General features: G+C 37.7%; 1 protein-coding gene across 4 annotated transcripts in view; it reads left to right on the plus strand.

Annotated features, from left to right (window-relative positions):
- Positions 1 to 9,869: 9,869 nt before the first annotated feature.
- Arpp21 (cAMP regulated phosphoprotein 21) overlaps positions 9,870 to 15,162 on the plus strand; it is a 149,993-nt gene continuing 144,700 nt past the window's right edge. The window contains exon 1 of one of the 4 annotated variants that reach the window (XM_058576465.1): positions 9,870 to 10,054. The gene's annotated coding sequence lies outside the window, so the exon portion shown is untranslated. The other 3 variants (XM_046437279.2, XM_046437280.2, XM_058576466.1) reach the window with 3 other exon arrangements.

Below are 15,162 nucleotides of genomic sequence, written 5' to 3' on the forward strand. Positions count from 1 at the left end.
AAATATTGAGTGTGCAGTTCGAGCCCAATCAAATTAAGTGTCTGCTTAAACAGAAATGCCTCAGTCTGGCTGGGCACAAATCACGAGCCACTGAAGCAGGAACAAACTGAACTCCACCAGCACACTCCACACAACTCCCCGGGAATTCTCCCTAACACCACCCACGTGGCTCCTCCAGGAACCACCAACCGGAAATCCCTCCTCCAGGACTTCCCCAACCAATGGGAATTCTCTGGGTATCCCCGTGAGAACTCCAAAGTAGCAGGCCAAGGCGGACAGCAGGGGTCTAATATACACAGCTTAACATAACCATTATCATCTCAATGGCTTGCTGGTGTCACCTCTCAATCACTCTGTTCTGGCAAAAATGCCATGCGTCTTTCTGACTCGGCTATGGCTCTCAGCACAAAAATATCAACATTTGTCTTTGAAACACAATAGTAAAAATATTCTTCATGTTATATAATTCAGGTGGCATGGTCCATGAAATAATTTCAAGTGTTATACAATGTGCATAAAAATGTTACTCATTCAAAATAATAAAAAAAAAAAAGCTATGAAGGCTGACCCTCACAATACAGGTAGTTATGTTTTATTTTGTTTTGTTGTTTTATTACTTTTTTTTAGTTTTTAGTGGACCTTTATCTTATTCATTTATTTATATGTGGTGCTGAAAATCGAACCTAGTGCCTCACACATGTGAGGCAAGCACTCTACCACTGAGCCACAACCCCAGCCTTAGTCATGGTTTTGTAGTTAGTAAATAAGAACTTTGTGGTGCTGGGGATTCAATCCAGGACCTTGCACATGCAAAGCAAGCACCCTACCACTCAGCCACATCCTTAGCCCACAACATTTTATATCTATGTAGTTTTTTTTTTTTTCTTTTTAGTTTGCTATGGGATCAAACCCAGGGCCTTGCATATGCTAAGCAAATGCTTTACCACTGTTCTACACTCCTCAAACTAAATAAACTAAGTGAAAATATACTTTCAGTGAGTAAAAAGATAGGACACCTGAGAAAAATAAACTCTAAAAAAGAATAAAACAGAAATTCCAGAACTAAAAATTATAGCATCTGAAAATTTTTGAAAATCAATTTTTTAAAAAGTTGTTTTTAATCAGGCCAAAGAGAACATGTATTGTTTCTGGGTGGATTTAAGACTATATAAGTAATAAAAGTTTATAAGACTCCTAAACACTAAGAGAAAATAAGCTACTCTGCTATCAAAGGAATCTGCAAGAAGTTTTTACATATGCATGTATATTTGTATATGTACATATACATGTGTATATATATTTTTGTATATACAATATATATCATATATTTGTGTCATATACATTACATTTCATAATATATTATAAAAAATTTAGCAATTATTGGTATAAGAAGATGTGCCATATATAAATTATAATATGTAATATGTAATACATATATTTTATATTTTAATATGTATATATGGTGTATAAAATAAGTATGTTATAGTATAGTTGTGTGATATACTACATATGTATGCATGCACACATATGCTGATGCCTGTTTTAAGAAGTAGACTAACATAAATAAAAAAAAACAATTGTGAAGATGAAAAAGAAGCTACACAGCTATCAAATCTGGACACTTTCATATATAGTATATATAATACATTGTCTAATATGTTACATGCATTTTAACATACATAATATATGTAAAATTCATAATATATAATATACATTATAGGATATAAATATCACATTAGTTGTTATATATTTATTAGTTATGTATGACTATTTGTGAATATATACTATATATGAAATTTTTGCCCTTATCCTTGTTAATATAGAGCAACCATGAAAATACATTTTCCAAGGACAAATTATGGGTAAAGTAGTATGTTCTAGTATGTAAATACAGATCTTTTTGAGAAAGTGATTTTTGATCTTATTCATTACTCATCAAAACCTTAAAAAGTATTTAGTTCCTTTTACTATGGTATACTAAGTGCTCACTGAAGCCTCTTCTGGTCTAAGTCCATACAAATGACAAAACTGAACAGAAAAAATTAGAAGAGTATCTTTAATGCATGAAGAGTGTCTTTAATGCATCAGTGATTATGGGAGAGGAAACACAGTTTGAAGAGGAAATTTGATTGAGGAAACAACACAAGTCCTATGCTGAAAAAACAGGAAGGAGTTTCAAATAGACTTCAGTTCCAAAGGTAGTGAGTGACTTCCTGAAAGCAGAGGGATTGTAGTGCCACTAGAAAGCATGGCAGTATGCAGCACCACAGTGGTATCCCTGCTTTGTTTCCAGAAGACCCATGCATCCACCTGTCTCCTATTTTGTCATGCAGTGAGATAAAAGAAATAAAAAGGTACCCACAACAGCACCAGAGGAGGTTCATTTGTTTTTAAGGTGTGGAATAATAAAACGCACACCTGTATACCAGCAATCAGAACACAAATGGTATGATTCCTGAGAAGTGTAAAGTGAAAACTTTAGCACAAGAAGAACTAGAAAACAGGAACAGCTTGGAAAATATTAGTTAGATTCCAATTGTTGGATTGGAAATGCTTTCTTAAATTCTATCTTTAAAAAGTCGGTGAACTCAGATTTTTAATATTGATAAATATTAAAATTTTTTATTAATACTTTTCTGGAAGATGGAGATTCATAAGAAGTTAGTATATTATTTATATGATTCTAACTTTTCCTGAAATACCTGAAATAGGTGGAAGACTATTCAAAAAAGTAAAACCTTAGATCAACTGAATTTAAGAACACATAATATAGCATTGGAAAATGAACAAATTAGAAATTTAAAAAAAACAGATGTTTAAGGAACAATAATATTAAAAACTAATAAATGATTTAAAATGAATACTAAACATCCTAAAAAGAACTGTGGAACCAACCCAGATGCCCTTCAATAGATGAATGGATAAAAAAAATGTGGCATTTATACACCATGGAGTATTATGCAGCACTAAAAAATGACAAAATCATGGAATTTGCAGGGAAATGGATGGCACTAGAGCAGATTATGCTAAGTGAAGCTAGCCAATCCCTAAAAAACAAATGCCAAATTTCTTATTTGATATAATGAGAGCAACTAAGAACAGAGCAGAGAGGAAGAGCAGGAGGAAAAGATTAACATTAAACAGAGACATGAGGTGGGAGGGAAAGGGAGAGAAAAGGGAAATTGCATGGAAATGGAAGGAGACCCTCATTGTTATACAAAATTACATATAAGAGGTTGTGAGGGGAATGGGAAAATAAACAAGGAGAGAAATGAATTACAGTAGATGGGGTAGAGAGAGAAGATGGGAGTGAAGGGGAGGGGGGATAGTAGAGGATAGGAAAGGTAGCAGAATACAACAGTTACTAATATGGCATTATGTAAAAATGTGGATGTGTAACCGATGTGATTCTGCAATCTGTATTTGGGGTAAAAATGGAAGTTCATAACCCACTTGAATCTAATGTGTGAAATATGATATGTCAAGAGCTTTGTAATGTTTTGAACAACCAATAAAAAAAAAAGAAAAATAGCAAAGTGAGATGAGAGAAAATTAAATGGTGCAAAGAAATGAGACAATTTTTTAATTGATTTTATTTTTTAAATACATGACAGTGGAATGCATTACAATTCTTATTACACATATATATTATAATTTTTAATATCTCTGTTTGTATATAAAGTATGTTGACACCAATTCGTTTCTTCATACATGTACGTTGGATAATGATGTCCATCACATTCCACCATCATTGCTAACCCCCTGCCCTTGACCAGCTGTAAAATATTATAAAGATAATATGTAGAGATTAATGAAATATATATTTTTTTTCAAAAAAAGTCTGCTCTTTGGAAGAACTAATATAAAAATATTAGTTCTGAGAAATTAATAAAATAGGTAAGGGATTGTACAATTAAACAACTTTAGAAATTAGTGAGGTTATAACTAGAAATAACAGGGATACATAAATCCGGGACATTAAAAAATGAACTGAAAACTAAGAGAGATTAATCAATTTACATTTGGGAAGATAATAGCAAATGAAACCAATTCTCCTGCAATCCATCTATAAATTCAATGAATGTCAATGAAAATACCAGTATGACATTTTATGAAATTTTATAGGCTATTCCTAGAATTCAAATGGAAGTATAAAAGTAAGAATAAAAACAAAAACAAAAACATGGCCAGAATAATATTAAGAATAAGAAAAGCATGGGGTCTTCCTTGAAAGATATCTAGGCATATTTTAAATTGTTAGTAATTAGAACAATGTGGTATTGGTTTGATGAAAATCTAGTGTCTTCATCACATTTTAGATTAGAAAAGAAATAGCTGAGGCTTACAGTTTCAAGGAACTTGTTCAATTCTCACAGTAATTTGATGACAAATTCAGGATGAAAACTCTGATTTTTCTGAATCCAAAGCCTAGGCTCTGTTTACTACGGTTAATGTTTCTCACTCCCATGTCATTAGACTAGTAGACAGTGTATAAAGCTGGAGAGTCTAGATGTGCCCCAGTAACAAGCAACTTCAAATCTCTGTGGTTTAAACCACAGTATTTGTTTCCCTTACTTAGTTTACACTTCTCATTGAGACAGTGTTGAAGTTGTCTCCATACAGTCATTCAGGTATCCAGGCTAATGGAGGTTCTATCATCCTATGAACTAGATTGTCTGGATGTTTGACCTCATTTGTCACCATGAGGAGGTCAAGAATGACCTGGAGAACTCCATACATGTTTTATTTCCACCTCTCCAAAGTTGTCCACATCTGTTGCATGCACATTTAATTGGTGAGAATTGTCACATGTAGGCTAGGGAGTGTGCTGGGAATGTGGTGACCCTATGACCAGGACAGAAATAAGACTTGGATAAGGATGAGCCCAGGATTACAATTTCATGTACCAAAGTGAAAGTAATTATGAATAGATCATCAAATGATACACATTTGATTCTTTCTTTCTCATTTAGGTATCTAGCTTTTTAAAAATTGTATTCCTGAGTGTATGTGTCTGTACACCCCTCCTAGGAGTTGGGGAATAAATAGATGATAATGTAAATTGAATCAGTGCTTTTGGCTCTGTCTGGCTAAAATGATACACCAATGAGAAGGATTAAAACAATGAATTGGAGGTTTGCCCCCATAAATTCCCAGGGATCTGTTTAATTCCTAGAGAGGAAGAAGGAAGATCCTTAGTTCACCAAATTGTAACTTCTTGGCCTGGAAGTATTCACTCTGCTTCCCCAAATATATACCCTTTTTATAGAAGTTGGGTCTGGGTCAAAGGAAATGTCTTAAGTAAAAAGGGGAATTAGTAAACTCACAGAATTTGTCTTGTTCTTTTTCCTTAAAAATTTTTACCTTAATTTAAGGCAATTCATTCAAAACATCCATACAAAATACATTTCAAAACGTTTTTGCCAGTATATTTATGTCTATATGATTTATGCCAGGAAAAAAATGTCCATCAACTCTTTAATATAAGAGTCAAATCTTTAATAAATTAGTAATCCAGACAAAATATGTGCTGAAGCTGATATAATGTCTTTAAATCTATTGTGTCAAAATATAAAATATAATTACTCTTCAAATGAAAAATTCAAATTTTAAGGATTTGCCTTAAAGGGAAATCTCCTAACTTGGACACCATGCTTATCAATAGCTTCTATTTATGTATATATAGCATATACATGTTCAGGACCTAATAAGCTGCTATGCTGCTATTAACATATTTATCTATTCAACAGCATGGAAAGAACCGTCATGAAATATTCTAAAGTAAAGAGTAGATCACAAAGTAGAAGAACTGATTATAAAGTAACATGTATTCTATAATCCATATATGCAAAATATCTATGGATTTATGGATATATATGCATAGAGATTGGCTAAGCACAGAAGTGATGGCAGTTTGGGTGGTAGTATTTTGGGAGATTTTTATTTTGTTCTTTTTATATTTTGATATCCCCCCCTTTTCCCCAAATGTCTCTATACATTTTGTAAATGTATATTTATTTTGAAAAGAGAAAAAGAAACTTTCTTTAAAGAGTAGCTTTGGAGAACAAGTTGTACATTTATGCAGAATTATGTATCTGCATATTGTTCTTCTTTGGGTGCTGGATATTGTCCTACAGTTGGGCTTCCAGTAAAAATCTAAGTACCTTTTTGAAATATTAACTGCCCTCACACAAAAGTGCACACCTGCACGTACACACACACACACACACACACACACTTCTTCTCACTTTAAGGTATAGATAACAGTATAAAAATGCAGATGTCCTGTGGCCTGGGAGTGTAGCTCAAGTAGAATACTTGCCTATCATGGCAGAGGTTCTGGATTCAATCCCTGAAACCACAAGAGAGAAGAAAAATTAAAAGTGCAGATATCCTGTATCTGTTAAACATGGATTTCCATGTTTGTGTTTATGTTCCAATCATTCCTTGTGTTTCAGGGCTATGCCATTTACCTCTTTTCCCCATGTATCCTCTTAACATTTCTTCTTCATTTCTACTTTCAATTCTAGGCAAGGTTTTAAAAAAAATCAAAATCATCTTTGGGGTTCATGGGAGATTGTGAATACTTTGTGCAGAAGCAGTCCTAACACAGGCCAGGTAGAGAGGCCTATTCCTGCACCCACCCCTGCTCTGCAATCAGGAAGGTCAGGTGCTCTGCTTCTGTCTCACATGCCTAGACCACACCAAAGCTGCAGGTTTCTTAGGGCATGGATGCAGAAGAGGAAACACAGTGCCCTGAGCCCATCAGAACAATAATACTAAGATTGCTCCTGAATGGTGGTATATTTTGCCCAAGAAATGCTGAAAAGAAACATACAACTTTGCAGCCTTTCTTGTCTTTTATTGTTCAGATATTCAGTGACAGGTTTCCTAAACCTCTCTTTAACAGGCTCCTCCTGTTTCTTTTTATTATCCCTTCTCTAATTCAGATGCATCTCTGTGAAAGCACTAAACACATTCATTTTAAAGGAAATTTCTCGGTTTGCCTTAAACCAAAACAACACTTTGTGCATGTACAGGCCAGTGTTCATTTGTGGTCTGCCTGCAAGAACTCTTAGAGTTCATGAGATAATTTTCTTATACTGCACACAGCCTACTGCAGAGGAGACATAGCTGCTACCAAGGGATCTGTGCCATCAGAACATTTGGTTTCTAGTCTCCCAAGTCCTCTTTGTTTTTGATCGTGACATTTCTTCATGCTCAGATGCATACGTGATGTAACATTCTTTGTTGATGTTCTGAAATGTGTTTTGGAGTTATTTTGGCTTAGCACAAAATAAGAATGGGGCTCTCAACTTTTCTGGTTGAAATGTTAATCTTGCCTCCCCCCCACCCCCTTCTTTTCCCCTGCCTTTCTGTACCATGCCTATTTACAAAGCTTTAAACCCAAGACTGTATTTAATAGACCCTAGACAGTTTTGTTGGAAACAGGGCAAATGAGAAGTATCTCTAGCGGATTTGTGGGCCTTTATTATGGTGGGGGAGTATGCCCTAAAGGGGAGTTCCTCGCAGCCTAATTGTTGAGGAATGATGGAAGCTCAATAGCATGGAAATTCTACTTCTCGCTTCAGCTGAAAAGGTGCTTATAAAGGTAGCAGGGCTATTCTAGCAATTTGCCTTATTTTGAAAATCCAATTTGGGAGCTTCATTAAAGGGCACTAATTTAGTGTCTTGGGGGAATGTGTGTTTAAAGGAGCTTGTCAACAATCTTAGATGTTTGCCAGTGTGTAGGTGAGCTCAACTCCCCAGGCTGGGGTTACCTGGTTACATGTGTGCTCCTTCATTTCAAACATGATGCCAAATAAGCTCAAAAGCCCTCAGATCCACAGTAACAGCATCTCCCTCTGCCCGCATGACCACCTCCCATCCCTAAAGTTAGGATGCTTTCAGTGTATCATCTGAAATCGACAATGTGAATCTGTCACTCAGAGATCCAATGAGTTGAGTTTAGTAGTAGTTCACAAATGTCAGGCCAGGCTGTAAAGCATGGTAACTATTTCAAATCACTTAAGCAAATAACAAACACTTTCTGAATGTCTAGAATAATAACTTATTGCTCACTGTCTGCCCAATATTCCCCAAAGTATATTTAAGCCCCACATTGGGGACACACAATTTTAAAAATAGATAGCCAAATGCTAATTATCCATAAGGCCTCAAATAAACTCAAGCCTTCTCTAGTTTCTAATTATATTGACAAAATACTATGAGAAAAGGTAGAAAATTTAGTTGAAACAAAGTAATGTTATTATTCTTTGGGATGCTTTCCTTTTTCAAACAATGTTTAAATTCCATGAGATAGTGCAATAAATTTTATCAACAAGTTCATCTATGCATTGCTGAGATCTGGAAATATTGTTTTATTCTTCTATCTTATCACTGGAGTTTCTACTAAAAATACTGAGTTCTTCCTTTCACCAGTCAGTGGTTATAATTTTTAATCCAGTTTATAGGACTGAGTTGCGTTGGTTTAGTAAATTCTTAGTGTGGGATCTAATTTCTTGCAGAAAGACTGTGCAAGCTGCTAAGGTTTCCTGTTAATTGTTGACCTGTCTTTCCTTTCGGGAGATGCTTAGCTGTGGTCACATCCAGAAGAAATCTTCCATGTGCTGTTAATCATATGCATTTATGGCACAACGTGGCACAATTTCCCATGTAGATAACCAGGCTTTCAGAATGTGATTTGAGATGAAGGAAATGGAATTAAATTCAAAATACTTCTAATAATTTTCCATTAAGTTTTATATGGCTGAAAAAATACTTACAAAATGTTTTGGGAAATGACTGAGTAGGAATGATGGAGATGGATAATAGTCCTGAATTCTTTAGGTTTGGTGTGTCTGATACCTTACACAGTAGATTCATTTATTTAGCAGGGACTAAAATCTCAAGGAGAAAATTTCTAAGAGTTGAAAATAAGTATTCTTCAAAGTCTAGTATAACCTTACTCTATTGTATTACATTTTCTAGAAGTACACATAAATTAAGATTGAAAATCAATAACTTAGCATTTGTGAACATGGCCACAAAACCGTTTGTGGAAATCATGATTTCATAACAATGTGGAAGGCACATCTTTTAATAAATCTGTTTATGGTGTCTGACATTAGGAGTGGGTGTCAATAAGTGGAACATAAGATATAGACATTTTCATGACATGTTTTATGCTAGTTATTTATTTGTTGTCTATTCGGGGGGTTACTAATTGCAGCTGGTAAAACTTGATTTTTCTCCTGTTCAGTTTATTGTGGGATGGGCATTCATTGCACCCGATTCATAGTTATTCAGTGTCTACATTTCAGAAGCTGAATTGCTGGATATCATCAATGTGAGCTTTGGCAATTCCATGCAGGAGTGTACAACTATAATTTTCCTGCACATTAATAATAACCTAGCAAAGAAGCCCAGAATCAAATGTCTTGATCTCAGTCGGGGGCAGAAAGCTAGAGTGGTGTCTCTTGGCTGGTGACCTATAATGTTGGAAAAGTAGGCTCTACAGTCACTCAGGAGGAGTGGGCGGTATTCCGAAAATTTTATTCCCTCTCTTTCACTACGCGGTTTTTCTCTTTCTTTCTTTCTTTTTTTTCCAAAGTGTGTCCGGCGACAATAAAAATAAATAAATTACAGATTATAAAAATAGACAGTACATCTCCAAAACAAACAGGAAAATCAAGGCTTTTATTTCTTCAGGTGTCAACTCTGTTCCCTGCCCCAAGCCCTACCCTGCCCCCTACCCTACCGGGTTTCTAAGGCACCTTGCTGATTCTAACTCAGTGCTCAAGCGGGCTGCGGTCTGGGCAGTCGCCCACACGCAGAGCACTTGGCGCTGCGCTACCGGACTTTTGGTCTTGCTCAAAGCCAAAGCTGAGAATCTCTAAGAACTCTGAGGCTTCGGATTCATTCTGGTGGGGTGAGGTGTTATTATTGTGGGATTGTCTCTGCAGAGTTGCCCTGGAGAGTGAGCGCTGAAGGGAAGGAACGGTGCAAGGCTTCCCAAGTGTCCCCAGGAGTCGAGGAGGCACCCCTAATAGCGGTACGCTGGAGAGCTTATGCATGGGGGGCGGGAGGAACTCGCGCCTGCAGGCTGGGAGCGGGGAGGCGGTGTGGAGGGGCAGGGGGCAACGTGCCAGTTTTCTCTGATTAATGATGCTCACGCTGCCGCGCGTGGCTCATGCGCTTTGTCTCCAGCCTTGGGGTTCGCGGAGAGCTGTCCGGGGAATGGGTAGCGCCACGAGCGCCTGGAGCACCAAGCAGGTGCCTGCACTCGGTTTTAGCCAGCTCTGGTCGCACGCGGTAGCAGAAAGGCCCAAGGCATTGACAGACACCCAGCTTCTGCCACTTCTCGGGTGTGGCGGGTCAAGAAACCCGGGTCTCAGGCCCGTGCAACTGTGCGGCCACGTGCAACATTCGCTTTGCCCTCAGCCTGGGCGGGGACCGGACCCATCCGCGGCTGCAGGGAGGAGCAGGGCGCCGCCCCCGGCGACAGTGCCAGCCGCGTGGGAGGGCACGGACCAGCCAAGGGACAGACGACCTAGGCGGTCGGGCAGGGGACGCGGGACTGTGGGACCGATCGAGGCTGGCTGACTTGACTCTGAGTGGGACTGGCAAAGCGACGGACAGGTGGGAGCAACCAGACAGCCCGAGAAAGGGAGGAGAGGACCGGAGAGAGAGAGAGAAAGAGAAAGAGGAGAGAGAGAGAGAGAGAGAGAGAGAGAGAGAGAGAGAGAGAGAGAGAGAGAGACTCTGGCTGACTCAGTAGGCAGAGACAGACACAGAAATAGAGGATAGAAAGAGAGAAAGAAACACTCGTGTGCTCCCTCCCTCCAGACGCCCTCCTCTGACCGAGGGAAGTGGCCAGGGGCTCAGAGTAGGAGAGGCAGTATAGGCACAGAAGACGGCAAGAGAGACCCTGCATTGCTGGTGGGATCAAGGGACTCTGAGGGGCGGATAGACCAACGCAAAGACTGGCATTCTGAGAGAGTGACAGCTTCAAGAGCAGAGCGCAGCAAGGCGAGAATCCTGCGCTGAGCTGCCAGACTGACTGACTGCCGGTCAGACTGACAGAAGTACAGACAGAAGAGCAGACAGGAGGCCGGGGCATATTCACTCTCTGCAGCCAGTGGGGAAGAGAAGGAAGCAGCGGTGGCGGCACCCTGAGTGCACCGGGAGCCGGAGCGGCGATCAGCCGCAGGGGCAGCGGGCGCGCAAGCCCCAGTCTCTGCAGCCCCAAGCCTGGCTGCCACAGCTGTGCGGTATCCCAGCCCACTATGCAGAAAGCTCTTAACTAGCAGTTAAATAAATCGGCCAAAAAAAAAAAAAAAAATCCAACAACAGAAAAGGAAGCCAAAAACAAAACAAAACCAATCCAGCCAAATCAATCATTAAGAAACAACAATATTAATAAAAGCCAAAAGCTAAATCAAATCAACCAAGACACCAAGAAGCTGGGGGGATATCCACTGTTCGTCAAGGTAATAAGTCTTCCAACATGAATGTGCACGCCTTTCATTGGGTTCTTTTCTTTCTTTCTGGCATATAACTGTGCTTTTCTTTAGAATTGTCTCTCCTCTGCATTTCTTCTTTGTGTTTGTAGAAAGCTGGTGTTGTTGTCCATGTATTGTGTTTCCGTGTTTGGTGAAGGGATGGGTGGGCTTCCCTTCCCCAAAATCAGGCAGAAGTGGAAAGCTGGAAATTGAAAATGACAATATTTTTCATCACAGAAGTTTTCAGTGATTTATGTAGGTTTCAATATAGAAAGTTTCAGATGCTCTTAATTCATCTGAAAGAGAGTTATAGAAAAAGGTAGAGAGTTATAATATTGCCCTCGAAGGACTAAGGTCTTGGGTTCCCAAGAGGTTTTTAATTTTACACTCTTGATGTTGTTTCATTGCAACCCCCAATTTCATATCTTATTGTAGAAATGGTGGTAGAATTGAGTTGAAGTAGGCAGTTGTTTAAAAAGTTTCTTGGGAGGAAAAATTGACTCACTCAGTGTTTATGCATAGAAATAAAGCTGGTGTGGAAGTGTCAACTGCTCAGGTTTAGTATTTGACCACCTTCTGAAAGATACAAGTTTAAAAGGAGAAACAGAGGGGGTAATTGAAATTTATAGGCATGGGAAGCTCTGTGCAGTGGAAAACTGGTAGAAATTACTTTCATGAGGTTGTGTTTAGACTGTAGAAACTCATTTTGATTTTTGGTTTTTTTAAGTGTATTGGTGTAACACTTTAGTTTCTCCAAATAAGAATGGCATTACCCAAAGTTGAAATGAATCTGTGTAGAATTGTGCTCAAAAAGAGAATAAATCCAAAGGATCCTCACCTCTTTCTCATCTGCCTCGGAGAATAAAACTGCTATGATTGTTTTAAGTAAACAGAAAGTGAAGATGACAGGAAATCATTTTTTATTTAGTAAAAGTCAGAATACCTTTGACACACACTTTAAAATAAATGCATCTATTCCTTTGATCCCCTGTATTTGTATTACCATAGAGCTTGCATGTCCTAATAGGATTTTAGCTAATGTCATTTTCATGGAAAACAGTCATTTGAAAGCTGAGAGCTCTAGCTATGTTTTGTTCAAATAGCGAAGTAATCTACTATTTTAACAGAAATTGCTTCTGCCGCATTCCTAATGTGGGATTGCATGTGAGTGATTGTGTATACTTTTCAGATTTATGTAGGTTTTCAAGGTATGTATTTGCTTGTGTTTGATCTTATATTTCCTTTGTTATCACATTATTTTACTTCTTATCAATGTGACTAACAAGATATTTTTAATTGTGTAGAGAATGGGTTTAGGTGTATTCTTGGAGATCTACCCATCCATATAACAAAAGGTACCAAAGAATAATCTGTTACTATCTTTGCTTGTCAATGCCATTATGATTTGTTTTAAATGCAATTTTTAAAAGCATTTGGACTGCTACAGATGCATGACTCAGTTTATCCTCTGGCATGATTGATGTCATTTGATGAATAGAAGAACTAAGTTACTGGAGATGAATGCTTATTTAACAGAGTACTTTGTTTGGGTGAGGCATATTTTTTTAAAAACTTATAAGGTTCCTGGAATTGACTTTCAGTTTCTTAGTGACTTAATTTCACTACATGCTGATTTCTCTTTTACAACATTCAGCTCAGATCCAGACAGGTTTGTGTATGCTATTAGATTTGCAAATTGCTGATCTCCCAGTGACTTTCTCTCTTAGATCCCAATTGAGTATGGTTACCTTGAGAACTGTGGCATTAGCCCTGTTAGAGCATGCTCCACTGGGGACTTCTGTGCAGTCTATTTTTAATGCTATTTAATGAAGGAGCAAGCACCTCACTCAGCAATAAAAGAAGCATGAGGAAAGAGAGCAGTATGTGATTATGGATACTGGAGAAGGATATTTGGAAAGGTAAAGAGTGGCTGGTGGGTAAGGTAATTTTAATCAAGTCCTAATATTGTATTAATGGAAATCAATTGATGTTAGTGAGAAAACTATACATGAATAGTTTGATATTTTCATAATCCTTTTTACTAGTTCTTAGAAAGAAGACTCAATAATTTGATTTCCTTAAAACTTGAAGGAGATCTAACGAAAGAGTTCCTGCATTCTTACTAGTTTTAATACAAGTGTCAGAATCTTGGATAGAAAAAGTAGAGAAATAATCTCAAATTACTAAAATATTGTTCCAGTGGATGCCTTGGAGCTAATAGAACATTCTGGGAATAAAATAACTAACATCCTTTAAGGTACAGTGATAACCTGAAGCTCTGCCTTGTGAACTGTTTTTCTTTTATGAACTTGATGTCTTGTCTAGAATCATGGCAACTAAATGAAACAGGAAGTTTTGTTTGAACTTGATAGAATATTTTGCTTGTTTTGTGTCTTCAACTTGGAGATAAACACCAAGGATTATCTTTCTAAAGGCTAACTATTTTTTAAATGTAGATAGCAGAGGCAGCATTGGAAACTTTTGGAATGTCATAATGAGGGGAAAAATATCTTAACATTGTAATATGTGAGATACAAGAAGCCACCTGTCTGCAGAGTTTGCCTATACACAAAACACCTTTCTTCAGGTAGAAAGTGAGAATGTTTAATCAGAAAGGTCTTCGTTGTTACTTTTCATACTAACACCATGCCATAATCAGTTTATTTCTTTGTTCTGAGTGAAGCTAATTAGACAAGATGCTTAAGTAGTTTCAAAATTAATAAGCGTGAGAGAATGTGAGCAGTTTATATTAAATGGGGAAGTAAGTCATATAATTATTTATTAATGAAGCTATTAGAATGATGTACAAAGTTGTTCTTAATTTTTGCCATTTTTTTTGTGTGGTGTGTGTGTGTGTGTGTGAAAATCACCGCCCCCCCCCCCCAAATAAACTACTAAGGGAAATACATCACAAGGGGATATTGTGATTTTGTTTGTTTTTTTGTTTGCCTTTCCAACTTAGTCCTTCTGGGGATTGGACGGACAGTCCACACTGGTCGTCCTCTTTTCCTTTGTGGTCATGCCATTTGGATCATAGTGCTGATACCTTTTTTAAGCTTCTCATGTCAGTGGGCAACCTCATTTGAATTCCATATGCATTTTGTCTGTGGACAAGATAATGATAAGCTACATGAGCAAAGAGTGGAATGAGTCAGCCACTGAAGACACAACACGCAACATAGCCAGGCATGAATATGAGTAAGAATTCCTTAGGACAAGGAGACAGTTTGAAGTCTATGAGGTCGGAAACTGCAAATGAGCTGCTTGGGTATAAGTCAGTGTAATTCAGGTCTGCTTTGTGACAAGGTTAGGAAAGAATGTGTGTGGGGCTCCAAAGTGATGTCGACTCTGAAAGCCATTTCTTCAGATGGTAAGTACGGGCATCTTTCTAACTGGTACCACACGGTGGTAGCGTGCTTAAGAATTCGTGAATCTCTAATCACAAAAAGAATTGGCTTCCATATATATGCAGTATATCACATGGGAAGTTCCTAACATACTTAAGCCAGTGATGATACATGTAAAACCCACACTTCCTCTCTTAAGACAAAGGATCTTTATTTTTTTAAAAGAAATCTGTAGTTCCAGAACCTCTGCATTTCTTCGCTTTCTTTTTTCAATCTATCGTTTCACCTTAAATATGAAAAATGAGTTTGTA

Source organism: Marmota monax, unplaced genomic scaffold (assembly GCF_021218885.2).
Source record: "Marmota monax isolate L192 unplaced genomic scaffold, Marmota_monax_Labrador192_F-V1.1 WCK01_AAM20220418_F8-fsc00021, whole genome shotgun sequence".
In the NCBI taxonomy this organism is placed as follows: Eukaryota; Metazoa; Chordata; class Mammalia; order Rodentia; family Sciuridae; genus Marmota; species Marmota monax.